The sequence below is a fragment of the Gasterosteus aculeatus genome, chromosome 1 (assembly GCF_964276395.1).
Source record: "Gasterosteus aculeatus chromosome 1, fGasAcu3.hap1.1, whole genome shotgun sequence".
NCBI classification, from domain to species: Eukaryota; Metazoa; Chordata; class Actinopteri; order Perciformes; family Gasterosteidae; genus Gasterosteus; species Gasterosteus aculeatus.
Window position 1 is genome coordinate 19,756,366 of NC_135688.1, and position 15,971 is coordinate 19,772,336.

Sequence of the window (15,971 nt, forward strand, 5' to 3'; positions counted from 1 at the left end):
ATTGACAAAAAGGCTTAAAAAACTCCCTCCACAATGACAACTATGTCCACTTCTTGTATAGATGACATATGCACGCATAGATAATTTCATGTACGTGAAAATACAAGGGTAAAAATTTGAGCACACGGTCTCCGGATGAAATCGCACGTTACATTTGTGTTTTGGTTAATTTCCCCAAAAACTGTAGCACTTTGAAAAAGGAATATAACCTGATGATGTGCTGAACCTGTATCTGAAAATGTTGTTAGTCTAAAAGGCTAACAACAGCTTCAAACTTCAACCACGAGTGTAGGTGCACAAAAGATGGTCCGTAGTGACATTGTATATCACAAATATTTTATAGTGATGTTATGTGTGTTTACATTCTAAAAGCAAAAGGTCACTATTAAAGATGCACCAATACATGGTGGCTTCTTAACCCCTTTGTCTAATAGGGATTTCAACCAAACCTCACTGTCAGTGAATTTGATTGAGAATTGTTATAAAATGAAATTAGAAAAGGTGAAAAGGGTCTCAGAGAATGTTGGTGGATTATACAAAGCAATGAGTGGTCAGTTTTCAGTAGTTTGAGCACTATAGTCAACATATTTATCTACTGTGTTGGAGTGGCTCCAGAATTCTCAAATCCTATGAAATTAAATTGAAAACAATCTGAATGGTGAGATTGTCAAACTGTCCCTTGAAGATGACTTAATTATATGATATCACTATATTAAAAAGATGATTTGTGGTTTATTGGCGTGTGACTGCAAATATGGAGTATTGTCAACAGTGAGACAAAAAAACACACTGACCTGTTGGAATCCATCGGATGACCACATGATCACATGGACAACATGGAAAAGACAAAGAGAAAACCGACAAGTTAGAGGACAGTTGGCAAAAGAAATCTTCAACACTCACACAAGAAGATATAAATCATAGGCTAATTAGTCCTCTACTGCAGGTGGTGACAGTTTCACTCTGTGGGGAGCCACTGTGTGTGTGTCGAGTGTCAAAGACCTCCTTAGCACCTCATCACCTTTGACATCATGGGGGCTTTCACGCTGTGAAAAACAGAACTCATGTGGACACATCCGACTGAGGGTCGAGTATGAGGTACAGTACAACATTAGAACTGTAGGAGTTTGACTCTTACAAGTTGTGGCCTGTTGTGTTGTCAGCTAGTTTATCATTCGCATTACAATCATCCCACTACCCAAATACGATCCAATATAACGGCTCTGTAAATATATTTTATAAATACACCTTTGTGAAACCTAGAAGAGGTGTTGACTCTATTTACACATATGGTCACTGGTAAATTGACTTGCATTCGTAGAGCTACAGCTTTCGCAGTAGCCTACACTACATGTATACAAACATCTGTTTGCGGATAGATGGAAGAGGCTGCCAGGCAAGTTGCCACACGGCCAACAAGATCTAAACTAGTCAACACTGCCACCCCGATCCCAAGCATGTAAAAGTACATAAAACTCTATAGAATTCAGTCCATCAAAACAGCATTAACTTGCGCCTCTAAATGACCCCAGAATTAATCTCATAGCTTGTCTTTTTATTTTACGACCACGCAGTATTGGCAAGCGAAGCAGCAAGAGTATGGTCTATTGTGCCTCTTGTGAGACGAGTATTCAATGTAGATGTATTTCAAACTTCCATATTAAGTAATGCTAATTTCTCAGTTTTTTTTTTATCCCAAACCATCAGCTCGAGGGTCGCCTAAAGGGCCAAAACTGAGCCAAAACCGAGTCCGAACCAACTTTCAACAGGAATATCCTGTACTCATCACCAACAAAAGTATCAATGCTTCACACCGCTCGAAACATTAGAATCTCGGCTATAACTTCCACGTATCTGTTGCTCTGAAATTGCTCCAAACATGATTACAACTAGTTAAAAAATATGTTGTGCAAATATGTCTAGAAAATTTGCACACGGCGGTGTTTATGTAAACTTTCTTTTGTTTCTAAGGCAATTGTCACTCTTCGGCGTCCTTTACGCTCTTTGGGCCTCTGAGTGGCTAAGGAGCTGTCGCTCTTTTCCGCGTTGTGTTAGTCGGATCCAATTTGATCGGACAATATAAAAAAGCGGTTTAAACGTGAGAGTCAGCCAACCAAAGCCGGACTTCCAGATATTCAGTTCTGATGTTTTTCTGCCGTGAGGCCCGCATAAAAGCCTTTTGTAGAATAGTTTATCTTTCCTCTATCATGCAAAACTTTCTATTATTACTGTCCACACACTGAGCTATTATGTAATTGTGTTGGCCTGGTATCTCCATGTTTTATAGGGCTAATAACCTGAGTTTTTTTTGGTGTATCATATTCATTTATTTCTTAACCAGTAACATATTAACTGATCAACTTTACACATCAGAACACTCACAGGGGTTCCCCTTAATCCTGACAGAAACAAATGTTGTTGTAGTAGTTCCAGAGTAATTACAATTTTTATCATGGGTATGCCATTTTTGGAGCAGAGGTAAAAAAAAAAGGATACATTGAGTTAGTTGACATAGTAAAAAGAACAACAAAGTCGGCTTGGAGAGGAGCTAGGGGTGGACGGATGGGTCAATCAAACACAGGACCTTCACTCAGCAGACCAAAGGTTATTTTCAACGTTTAAGTCAATGTGGACCTATTTTTCCAAGTGAAACTCTCATAATATGTTCATGTTTCTTGCACTGGGGTAATTTGTCTTATTGTTCAATGTATGTAACCCTGACCTAGTTAAGCCCTGTTGCAGTGTTTTCAAAGGTGTCAATTATAGGCACAGGATAAAAGATAAGAAAAAAAAGAGTTATATTTCCCAATTATGCCAGCATGCAAAAAAGGAAAAATGTCTTCCACTGGGTGAGTTTCCTTAAAGAAGCAGCCAGACCACCGAGCACTGGGAGCCTGGTGACAAGAGCTTTGATTATTATGCCTACACTCCCTGCCAGGGCTAAATTTAAGTGTTCCCATAAAGCGCAGAAGAAATAAGACTTGGGAAATGGCTTGGCCTGTGCTTGTGTGAGAGAGGGGCGAACTCTGACTGTGTGTGTGTGTGTGTGTTTAGGGTCTCTTCTGGTCAGCGTTGTCGCACAGTCCGGGGGATAATAATAGGATGTGCTACAACTAACTGAGACTGAAGCCGGACTTCCCACGTCTCCCACTCGTTGGTGGCACTTGTGTTATTCTATAAACACCCTCTGGACCCCCCTCCCCATGCAATGCAGCCCTCGTGCTTGCTTCATCTCTCAGCATTCAGCACCTCCCTTGAGCATAAAGAAAGAAAACTCAAAGAAACAGCGAGACACTTTGGGCAACCCCACATCTCCCAAGGAAACGTCTTCCTTGTTTATCTTTGACTAAAAATAACTTTGGGAAGAGGCCGATCAATACTTTCCCTGCGACAAGAGCAATGAGGAGGGGGAGGAGGTCGTGGAGGAGATGCAAAAGGAGGGGGAAAAAAGCGTGAGAAATTTGACGACGTTTTGAAATGTGTGTCAGTGTCTGTGACGGGTCGCTCGGAGTCATTCCCATGGCCTCATACAGTAGCCCCGATGCTGTTATCAAGTGCTTTTGAAAAGTGACAAAATGGCCGACATACACACATAATAGGACAGTAAAGGCCCTGGAGGACACGCTGGGAGCCATGTATGCCATGTAAAGGCCTTCAGAGGACCGGAGCACACCGAGGTCATTCCTGCCTGTGCTTTACTTGGCTCCCACCCCTCCTTTGAAAGGATCTGCTTATGGTTTCTTTCAGAGATGCACGTCCATTTTTCACCCCATTAACAACTATCATTACTAGCCCAACTGGAGGCTATAATTGGGCCAGCCATGGAAAAGAGTTGTCAAAACACAATTAAATTCCAAACTGCGCTGAGAGTGAAGAGGGTGAAAGTGCTGGAAGGCCATAACATCATATTCAAGTCTTCCCCTGCCCAAAAATAGGAAAGAAAAACATGAAAACCGTTATTTTACATTGGAAGGTTTTGGGAGGGAGTTAAATGGAAGTGGGATCTGAGCTGCCCAAACGATAGGGCTAGTGAAATCATAACAAATAATCACTCTTGTTGTCACTGATGAAGAATGGACACATTAAAAGCTATATCTACGGATCAAAAGCCAGGATCTTGAGAGAGCCTGACCGCAAAGTGGCTACAACAGCAACTTATTGTAGTAAAGTACAGATATCCATGATGAACAAACTGCTTATTCTGTGTGTAGGGAGCGAGCATCAGCTGCTTATGAAAAGGATATCATGGTAGCTATAAAGTGAGGACGTTTGAGCAATAGATCTGTCTCACGATGGCATATGGCACTGGTTCTGTATCTACCTTTCATGTAGCCTTAGCATCAAGTACTACAGGACATATTAGAACACTACAATAGCTGTTGAAATAATGCATATCCTAAAAAAAGAACAACTCGGGTAACAGGTAGTAATTGTAGCTTTTTTTTATAAAATAATATTGATTATTTAATTAATCTTTCCCAATACTCTATTCCACATATTGAAACCTTATAAAATTATAATTATTATAAATTAGTTATTGGAAATGGTTGAAATCAGTGTTAAAATACTACTACTACTGTAAACTGTCAGCTCCAAAAATAATATATACGGTTTAGTCTGAGTTTATTCTTGACCGTAAGAGTAGTAATTTGACATGAAAGAAATGCTTCATGGTTGATGGTAAGAGGACCTTTGGTTTGGACTGTGTTCTTGCAGACATTTAACTTTCAGTCCACTGTGCACAAAATGTAAAGTATATAATTGCTCTACCAATACAGTAAATAAATGACATGGCTTTCATCACCCCATTTCTTCATAATAGTAAGTGAAGAGCCATTATGTGTATATGGACCAAACTCACATGGCTTGTTTGAAGCAACACTGCTCAATCATTGAAGGATGTTTCTTTTTGGAATTTGGTAAGGAATTACTTGCACTTGATGCAGCTGCCACCATTAAAAATAATATAGGCATTTCCAGAAAATAGGCAAAAATAAAATTATGGTAAATATAATTATGGCTGCCACATACATAAGACGCAACATTTTCCATCAGTGCCAAACTAATTTAAGACATTTCTGTTAAACAGGTATTATGTCCAAATCTGGTGAATTGAATCTGGTCCATATGCTTTTGCCACATGCCTCAGCCAATTAGTTAATTTGGGTTGTTCTACCAAATAATTGGTTGCTTTCAATCACAGGTGACAGCAAGGTAAGATATCTGTTCTTTGTAAGTTGCTGAAAAATTACTCCGTTAAGCTAAAAAAAACAGCTTGACAATTATCACTGATGTTCTTCAATCAAAATCAAATGTGGCTTTGGCACAGATATGTTAACTTGATGACCAGTTGGAGATAAGCTAGAATTGAACGCGTTGTTGATGGCAGCATTAAAATGCCAACTGTACTCAACATTGAAGGCCTAGGACAGTGTCTAGCAAAGCATACAGTGTTAATGGTGTGATGTGTGTGTGTGTGTGTGTGTCGGGTGATATAAAGCAGAGGAGGCTGGGTAGTAGAAGGGAGCTGCAGGCCTCTCTGGCTCTGTAATCTGGCCTGATTTATGGAGGCTAGCCCTGCTCTCCCCTTCCACCTCCACACTGAGCCTCTCCGCTGGAGACAGCCTGGCGTCCGCACACACACAAACATGCACACACATACACACAAGCGTTTAACACAGTAACAGCCATGTGCATAGACACATGACCATATCCAGACAGGATGGTCTCAGTTGCACAGTAGTGCACGAAACCAAACCACATGGGCCTGTTGCTTAACCAAATGAACACCAGATCCAGAAACAAAAGACATTTAAGTGTCTGTCTGCATGCTGTCAGAATGGAGTATAACAGAATCAATTGACACCAACATACTATTCTGATAATATCGAATCCATACCTGTGAGAAAATCTACAAAAAAAAGACAAATTAACCAAAACAAAAAGAAAAAATATAATGGATCCACCAAACCCAAAGGACCCTTTTCTAACCAATGCCAATATTTGCAAATTTCCACTTAAATGTCTGCACATTTTAACTGTGGCATGTCTAAGACTGGAGAGTGAGTGTAGATTTTTCTATTTTCCTAAACCTAATTCATTTATTGATTTCACAAAAATATATGGAATCCCTGAAAGGTCCAAAACTGACACAGGAGGGTACGTAGAGCATCATTGTTTGAACCTTAGAAGAAAAATAATAATACATTACAGAGGTTTTGTATAACTATACTTTAGTATAAAATCATTGGGTTTGTATAACCCGGCAATCAGTCACCAGTATTTAGAGAGCCCTGATTGGTGGAAGAAGAATATTTCAAATTGTTTATACGGAGTTGTCATAGGCAAAGGCCAAAACCTTGTCAGCACAGAAAACAAATTGGAGCAATGCAATAAAGGATAAAAGATAGACACAATGGAGACACAATATTCACACACATTAGGCAGGCAGACTACAACACCTTCATATGTGTGCGTGTGTGTCTACATGTGTGTATACTATGAATCACAGTGTATGGACAGGTGTTTACAGTGAAGCTGGGTTATCTGTCTCCATTACACCACCACGGCTCAGCCTTCCAGGGCCATTATCTACTCAGACCTGCCTAAACACACACACCCAGAGACAGGAAGCCCCACATGCTGAAGGCAAGACCCTTTACACAAGGCCATGGTGTGAGCATATAATGGGCCTTTCTGGAGTTTGGGAGCTCTTGACGCAATCCAACACCCAAACAGAGACGAGCCACGAAAGGCTTTTCTTGTGATCTGCGTTAACATCAACACACATTCAGATACAGCTGCTCATCATAACATCAGGATTACTTTATTCCAGCTTGACTATAGTGGCTAATGTTCTAAAGTGGAGCCACAATCTGACACAGGGTCAATTTAACATCTTCTTACAGTGGTCAGATGTTGCAGTGAAGCATAGTGAACTAGTTCCTTATCAGTCTTTGCAAACAATGTTCGTCTGGAATCTGGTTAATCCTGTGTTAAGGGCTCTGAGTAAGATCAGATAGTACGCATGTGTGCTTATGTTAGATTTGTGATCAAGCACACAAGCATTTACGGTTTGTTTATATACTAGCCATAGGCATTAGTCATGTAACCTTTTTGGACACATGCTGGGGGACCCTTACTGATGGCAGTGAAGGAGAAGCCACCCTCAGATACTTTAAAACGTCAATGTATAATATTGTCGCGATCATCAATTCCTTCAATTCCTTTATTTTTTTTATAGAGGCTTTTATAGAGAAAATATTCCCTTCATTTGCCAAACATAAACCTCTACTTATAAGATATGTGCTATTTTATATTAAGTTATAAAACATCTGACATCATTTTTACAGTTTTCAAGTAATTCAGACTAACTTCTTACACTGGTTTTATTGGTATGCCAGGCTTTTTCATTTAGGTGTAACTTCTTACAACTTTCTTGGTAACTCACAGTATAACGACCTTATATATCCCTGATATAATTCAAAACCAAGCTTGTGTAGTAGGCCCCGTTTGGCCTTTAAATATGTTTCTCAATTTATATGAAAGACATAGTGGCCAAACTATTAATTAGCTTAAATATACCAATATGTTGCTGTGTCCCTTAAACTTGGCCGTCAGTTCCACTGAAGTCTTCATGTTCCGCGTTGCAAATGTGCCGCTGTTGGGTTTGTTTTGAGTGTACTGCGTGGATCCACATCGGCTAGAGTAAGCCTTTGCTGGAGAGGAAAGCAACTCTTGGTGTACAGTTTTAATAATAATATGATTTCTTATTAATAGTTTTGGACAAGCTGATATAAGCAAACTGTGACATGAATCCAATGTCTGAAAGAGGAAATAATTTGGCACAAAAACATCCAAAATCTTTTTTATATTTGTATATATTTTCTATTATCTACTAAACAAAACTATTCATATCAGTATACTAAAATTCATATTACTTGAACCCCTGCTCTTGTGGTAAGTGTGTGGGTGTGTAAACATTGTGGTAGCCCCCAGGCCAGGTACTGTCTAGTCTGTTATATGAGGTGGTACCACCAGTCTCCCACTGCCTTTTAATTGCAAGAGGAGGTGGGGGGAGCTATTTTAATGAAAATGGGCCACATCATAAAAGCAGATTTGACCAGGGTTCATCCACAGTTCAGGCTCAAGGACAGTAAACACAGATATTACAGACTGTACCATTCACAGTTGCAAACACATTAGATAAGACTTGACTGCCTGAAACTACTGTAATCCCAGTGGGAATAGCTAGAGGTTCTGCATCAAATACTAAGTTGCATTAAATAATTAAAAAGAAATACAGAGGGTAGAAATAAAACATGTGTTCAGTAGAAATCCACAAGGCAAATGTAAGTAAAGGCTTTAAAAAAGTAAGGGTAAGATGTGTGTTTCATGACACAAGCTTTCTACCTAAAAACTTTAAATCCAGTTTTGTTCAGAGCAACTGAGCAGCTACACTGAAGACATTGGGCAAGTCTGCTATTGCACTTTGGATCAGACCATTTCTGTAAATGATGATGGTTTTTACCATGGCTGTCAATAGATTAAAAAGAATTAACTACTTAATCACACATTTTAGAATTCATTAAGTGTGATTAATTGTTTTTCTTCTAAAGACAAAGTCTTATAAGTAACAAGTAATCACTTTAGAAAGTGTGTATTTTAGACACTCTTGTTTAATTCTATTCTTTTTCAAACACAAATTGACACACCTTTGATCAACTCCAAGGTAAAATTCCACCAGGTGGAACATGTTGAACTAGCGACTCCTCCTGCTGTCCTCGTGCACTTTCAACTCTCCATCATTTGACGGCTGTGTTTGAAGTGCCAACAATCTCCCCACATTTAGCCAGAACGTTTTCAAACCACTGTCCTTTAGGGACACAATGGTGGTCATCTGCAGACTGTGTACCGCGCAGGGTAACGTTAGATGTTAAGATGGAAGTAGCCTAACAGCTATCTTAGCCTTTCAGTGCTTGAAGTGGTCCGTTTGCCACTCGCCGTCCTCTTTGTTTCGGTCACTTTCCACACAACAAAAATACCACTGTCCGACACACACACACACACACACACACACACACACACACACACACACACACACACACACACACACACACACACACACACACACACACACACACACACAATCAGTTGTCATCAGTCCAATATTGATGGAACATTCATAACTTGCAAAATTGCATGGAACTAAACTAAACACCAACAGTGTATAGTACAATTAGGGCCTGGTGTATGCTCTCCAAAAGATCAAGATGGATGGAAGAGGGATGGAGAGATGGGGAATGAAGAGTGACAGCCAGGGTTCAACCATAGACTATTTTTAACATCTGTCCATCCCTATCACTCCCCACTACTAGTTCTCTGATGGAGGGAGGGAAGCAAGGGAACCTAATCGGTGGGAAGCTGCCCAGAAGCTCCTGACCTGAAGGGCTACAGTGTGTGTGAGTGTGTGTGTCCAGAGGGGGTCAGAGGAGAAGGCAGCATCCTGGCAGGACATTAGGGACTCGGTTCCCAGCAGCGCTCGTTACTCTCCTGCTCCGGCTCCATGAGTCTCTCCCTGTTGGGTCGATGCTGCCTTCCTCCGGGGGATTCCCACTTTTTCCCAAGGCTATGCCCAGCTAGCTCTGACTCTCCCTGCCTGCCAAATGACCTAAAGTTCGGCCACTTGCTTAGCTTATCTGTCCTTTCCCAGGGCTGTGGTACTTTATCCATGTCCCCTGTCTCTGTCTGTCACCCTGTCTCTTCTGATGTACAGTAGCATCTACAGGATCAACATAATGATAGCCTGCCTTGAATTAGCAACTGTACATGCGGTTGCATGTAACACACTGTGTACACGTCAGACGTCACAAAAAAGCATACAGACAGTCTGAGAAAGAAATTCTATGGGTGATATCGCTTGTTAATTAATACTGAAGGTTACGAACACAACCTGTTCCCACTCAGAAATTCATCAAATACTAATGCTTGATCAAAGCCCCTTGACCTCTAGTACTGATGCACTAAGGCACCCTTTACTGTTTGTTGATTATGCCAGTTATATAGCAAATATACTTATTTTACCTAAAAATTTGCAGATTTTGACCGAGACCACAATTGTTTCCTAACACCAAGTAAGTTGTTGTTGTCTAATCTAAATATCAATACTTACAAGTTGGGATGAGGATAGTATATATATATAATATTTATCATAAAGAATACATTATTTGTGTTATTGTTTAAAAAAATAGGTATTGAAATCCATGCAGTGCAAAACCTTTTGTTCCGGCAATACAACTAGCCAGGGTTTAGGGATGAAAAAATGTGTTTTGGGTTTGTTACTTAACGTATTTACAGTAGTAGGTAGACTTAGATAAGCTTTCTAACAAATATATGGTAAGCTTAGTTCATGTTAATGTTTGGTTTCACCAAGGACACAAACAGTGGCCTCCTGGGTGACAGTCCTGTTTGTCTTTATCTCTTCTTCTAGGACGTCACCTGACTATCAGAGGCAATTGGTTCACAATTATTTAGGTTTACAGAAATATGTATATTGCATTATTTCTCATAGCTATAATTATGAAATGCCAGTGGCGAGATATTTATATCATTTCCAGTACCGTGACACTTTGGGAGAATTGCGGGAAAAAAGGAGGGGACGTACAGAGAGGTGGTGTTTTTTTCTGACAGTGCCACAGTGCCATGAATTAAGTTCCCATGATAGCGTGTGTTTACCCTGAGCTATTTCTGCACACTCACACATACACACAGTTTGCCCTATTGTACCCCCTCCATGAAATTTCTCATCCTTTCCCTCCTACCGTTTCTCATCCCTCTTTTCGTTCCCCTCTGGAGTCTGGGAGGGTTATGTGAACGGCCAGAGAGGAGGGCTGAGAACAGACGAGTGTGAAAGAGGGGAGAGATGTTGTGTTGGTCATCAGTGACTCATCATTTTTCCTGGTAAGGCTGGCTGCACGGTCCATGTTTGTGCATTCAGTTGCTTTCATAAAGTGTACAGTTCGTACAAAGTGTACCTCCCATATGCCAGGCAGAGCAACCATTGCGAAGATATCTCCTTCCACATGCAGGCTTTAGCTTCTAAGCTCCTCCCACTCTCTATGTTTACATAGTACTGATTTTCTGCCTCGCACATAATCACAAACAAAATTTTAACCCATTCAGGAGAGATAAGTGGAAGGTTGTCATAGAGCGCAGAAGTTATAAGGATATGTTTCTTTGGATGAGCGGAGGAGGGGGTTTACATTGAGTGCTCGGTTCAGTGTAGGCTAGTAAAACACTAATGGCCTCGTCCACCAGAGCTTCACCATTTAGCTTTCGACAAGCCGGATTTTACATAGGCACTTCAATTCAAAAAGAAGTTAACACTGAATGCGTAACCATATTCCAGAGGGAGGTACGTCTGGGTCGCACCGGCATAAAACTAGGAGGAGTTATACTTTTTCCTGAAAATCGACCCTAATTGAAGTATACAGAAGGGAAATCAAATAAGGCCAAATATGGAATCTTGTGGTACGCCACAGAAGATGAGTGCTGAGGGCCAAGCACAGGATCATGGCAGATCATGAAAGTCACAAAATTTAAGAAATGGCTATACAAGATATATTGAATTGAATTGACTCTGCACTGGTATGGTAAAGTGACCGCTTAAGGTGGGCAATGGGTCAATCAAACACATGGCTTTCTCAGGTTCCCAAAGGGTCATTGTGGTATTGCTACCTAAACCTAATGTTTCTGATTGGTCCTATAGGAAGATGACAAAATGCCTGAGGCAATCCAAGAAGGGGGAGTGAACAAATAATACAAGTTTTGAAATTAAGTTAAACCATTAAATACATGTCTTTTACATTGAATGTTTTTGTAAATTGTTCACCACCAGCACAATCTTTCCTGATTCAAGGTCGAAGGGGTAATATGTAGTATTTTTACATTGATAAAATACAGTAAGTTCATGATTAATAGAAAACAAGTAAAAATGAGTTGTATAAGAACGCGTTTGGCTTTGACCAAGTGTCTCTACTTAAAAACGTCAATGCTAAATGCTACGCTATCATCCCAGCCCTGTCCTCTTTCTCAGCCTCTCTTTCTTTCATCTCTTTGCCTTCTCCTCCTCTCCGCCTTCCCGAATATCTGTGTGGCCTTTGGCTTTCAACAGTAACTCAACCCATAAACAAACTGCCTTACATGCTGTAATCACAAACCCCAAACTGCCAGACATTAGAAGGGCCACGTTTCATCCTACTACAAAAAACAGAGAGGAGAAAAAAAAAAGAAAAGCAAGAGGTCCAATGTATGAGCCTCCTCCTCTTAACAGATGATGTGTGTGGTATCAGTTTTCTAAAGTGCGACGGGGAGGAGAGATAGCGATGGAGGAGCATATTTTTGAGGAGTTCCACATTGCCCCGTGATGATCAAAGTGCTCTGCAGCCTTTATGGCTAATTGCCCGGATTATCTGTAAGTGCTTGGAAAAGACCAGCCTGGTTTTATGGGGTTGGTGCTACACACAGACACACACAAACTTACACACACACACACACGCACGCACACAAACACAGACTTTGCATATGCTACTGCATCCGGTAATCGTAGAAGAAATGTACAACTGACCTCAAATTAATAATTCAAGTTTTTGTGTATGTGGGGCGGAAGACAATGATGGAAAATAAAACGTGGAGCAGACTGAAGTGTGAAATACTGGTTGAAAAGTTACACAAGAGACATGAAAAAACAGACACGAGACGCAGGCGCCCGCAAACACGCAGGCACACACGCAGAGCAGCAGACATATCCTGTCGTGTTGATCCAGTTTCAAGGACAGTGGCGAGACTGGAAGGTTTTCGAGTGCCAAATGACTTGTCAGTGTCAGTTGTAAAGCTGCCTCCCCAAAAGCCACTTCCACCCGCCGACACACACACACACACACACACACACACACACACACACACACACACGCGCGCACACACAAACTCTCTTAAATCTGTGGTCAGCTGAGCGAATCCTAAGTGAGGTCAGGAGTAGTTTGGAAACACATGCACGCAGCTCACAAAGAGACTTTCCTTCTGGGGTTTATGAGTCTTCTCTATAGTTTGCCTGACCGCAAACACACACACACACACACACACACACACACACACACTCTCACACATTTAGACATAGGCAGACGTACAAAAAATCTCACACAAAGCTGATATAGCGGATATGGTTTTGTGAGGGGGAGAAGGGTGTATGGTCGGCGTCAGGTCCAAGCAATTATCCAAGTGTCCAAACCTCTTTCAGGCAGCCACGGCGGAGCCAGACAGAGCTCACACAAACACTCGCACACACTCACACTCACACCAACACAATTCTTAACTCCAACCTAGGGATTTGCCTTTGGGTAATTCCACGTCTATTCAACATGAGAGGTTTTATCATGTTAGGTCCAACATTTCTGAGCCAGTGCAAACTACAAGCGGACAACCAGCTGGCCCTTGGCCTCCAGTTTAAACGCTCAAGTGCTTGATTCTGGCCCACTGAACGGCCGTTTGGGCTTGGACCCTGACGACCCCACCAATAAGACGAGCAGAGAAGACAATGGCAAGCAGCTAATCTTGTCTTTATGCTGCCTTTGTCTGCGAGTGGAGGGCACTTGTGGAGGCAGTGCTCAGGTAAGGTAGTGTGTCAAAGGTTAAGCTGGGAGATTGAGACTTGCACACACAAGTTAATTAAAGTTTGTCTAAGGGGATGAGAATGTGTCTCAAGGAGGCTGCAAGCATCTGAGGGCTCTTCTGAGAAAGGAATGCCGTCAACTTCAAAGTTGGCTGAATGCCGCCAACTTGTTTTCTGAATGATTAATCAACATTGTTGTGCTTTAGTTGGAAGTGTGTGTTTTGGTTGGATTAGTCGATTCTAGGACATATTTGGATTTTTAACAACTGAAAAATATAAATATTTATACCTGCTGAATACGGTAAAACAAACTCCTCAATGAACATCGATTTGATCCGCTGAACAGTAAGCACAAACGTAAAAGTACTTTATACTAGAGTCAATTAAATGATGAGAGGATGCTTAAAAACAACTATTTTGATAATTGATTACTTGTTATTTTTATTTTTCAAGCAAAAATAATAAACTTTCAGAGATTCTGTCTAAGCCTACTGCTTGGCTTGGATTATTGACTCCAGAGAGTTGAAGATTATTTGTTAGTTATTATTATTTGACAGTTTGCAACAGGTGTGTGAATGGGTATGCATGCTTAGCTAGTCCTGATGGGCCCGTTTTACCTTGTACAGTAGCCCTTGTGTGTGGCTGTCTGAATGACCACATGTAGTGTTAAAGCAATTAGGGTAGTTGTAAGACTAGAAAAGACATATACAAGTACAGTCATTTCTCATTTCCATGTCAGTGTACTGCTTGCAGGAATGTGCAGTGCCATTAGGTTAACATTGTAAAATTGTAGATTAGTTTAGTAAGTAAACTTTTACTTTTTTACAAATATAGCTAATCGTGTCAATGGATACTAATTAATTAGTGATATCAAATTATGTCTATTTAATGAATTTTATTTTATTTATTATTTTATTACATGACCATTAACAAATGAATGCCTATAATTAGTTTTCTATTACTATGACTTTCCTATTCACCTGTTCACCAACATTTGGCGAGACTTTCAGCCTGGTCAACACTGAGGGTTTTATTGAAAAACTGAGGTTGAGTTACTTGAAAAGGAAAAGAAGAAAAAATCTGAACAATAGAGTGAATGAAGAAACAGACAGCAGACGTGTAGAAGAGGAAGGAAATAACCTCAGGAGGGATATAAAAGAGAGTAGTCTGGAGAGAGGGATGGAGAGGAAGGAAGGAGGAAGAGGATGATAGAAGATGAGCAGACAGTGTCCTTTATGTATTAGCTGAGTGTCTCCTAGGGCCTTTGTAATGCTTTATACAGACCCACTTCCAAGGTCGACATGTGGCTGCCCGTCCAGCTGTTTTCATCTTCAGTTTCGGCCTCGTTTCACTCCCTCCTGCCTGACTTTTTTTTCTGTGACTTTAGGGCAGATTATTAACGGGGGTGGGGGGGCAGCAGATTACCCAGAGACAAAGACAACAAAAAACGCAAAACAAATGAAAGGCTGCCAAGATGTTAATCCTGATTAGAGTTGGGGAGGTAGAATTCATGTGAATGTACAAACATACAAGCATCTCTGAGTCATATGCAAACTGAAAAAAAGTCTTGACACAGAAGACTCTGATCTCTGATGTGATCAGTCCTGTCACTAAGGTTGAGAGTCTCTCCCGAGGCGGTGGGGAGCCAGGCCTGCGGGTTGAGCACCCTGAACGTTAGCCTGTAGCGGTAACAGCAGGGTTAATGAGGAGCGGTATTAGCTTAGCAGGAGGCGCTAACAGGAAGCCCTTGAGGAAAGCCCACAGGAAAGCTTATTGGCCACACCGGAACGGCCTATTGCCACAACCCTATTCCCTTACAGTTGATGCTGATACAAATAAAGCTGTCAGGCAGCAATGTTTACCCTTGCTGTTGAGATCAGTCCCAAGTAGCCCAAAACTTCTCTCTGACTAATCATAGGAACTTGTATCTAATAAACCACTAGCAGACAGTGAATGTCCATGTGCTATCAGGGTCAAGCACGGTAATTTAAGTATTCCTAGTGTACTTGGTTAATCAAGTCTCCTGGACTGAGAAGGAAATGAGGAGAAGGACATAGTGAAAGGAAAAGGCCCCAATATACACCAAACAGACAAACGCGAGCTCACAGTTTGTATTATTGTGAAAGTATTTATGAACATAAGTATGCTTTTGCAATAGTTAAAAAACATTGAAAGCTTTTTGATTCAGTAAGTGTCACTGCATGGCCTCTGCACTTAAGGATCACTATTGAAACAAAAAAGAAGCGACCTTAGTGTTTGACATTTGATCTGATGAAGACACTTCAATGCTCAGCACCAAAGACGA

At 40.9% G+C, this 15,971-nt stretch overlaps 1 protein-coding gene across 1 annotated transcript in view; it reads right to left on the reverse strand.

The window, feature by feature from the left end:
- Window positions 1–15,971, reverse strand: part of bcas3 (BCAS3 microtubule associated cell migration factor) — a gene marked incomplete in the record, with an annotated part of 263,195 nt that overhangs the window by 61,170 nt on the left and 186,054 nt on the right.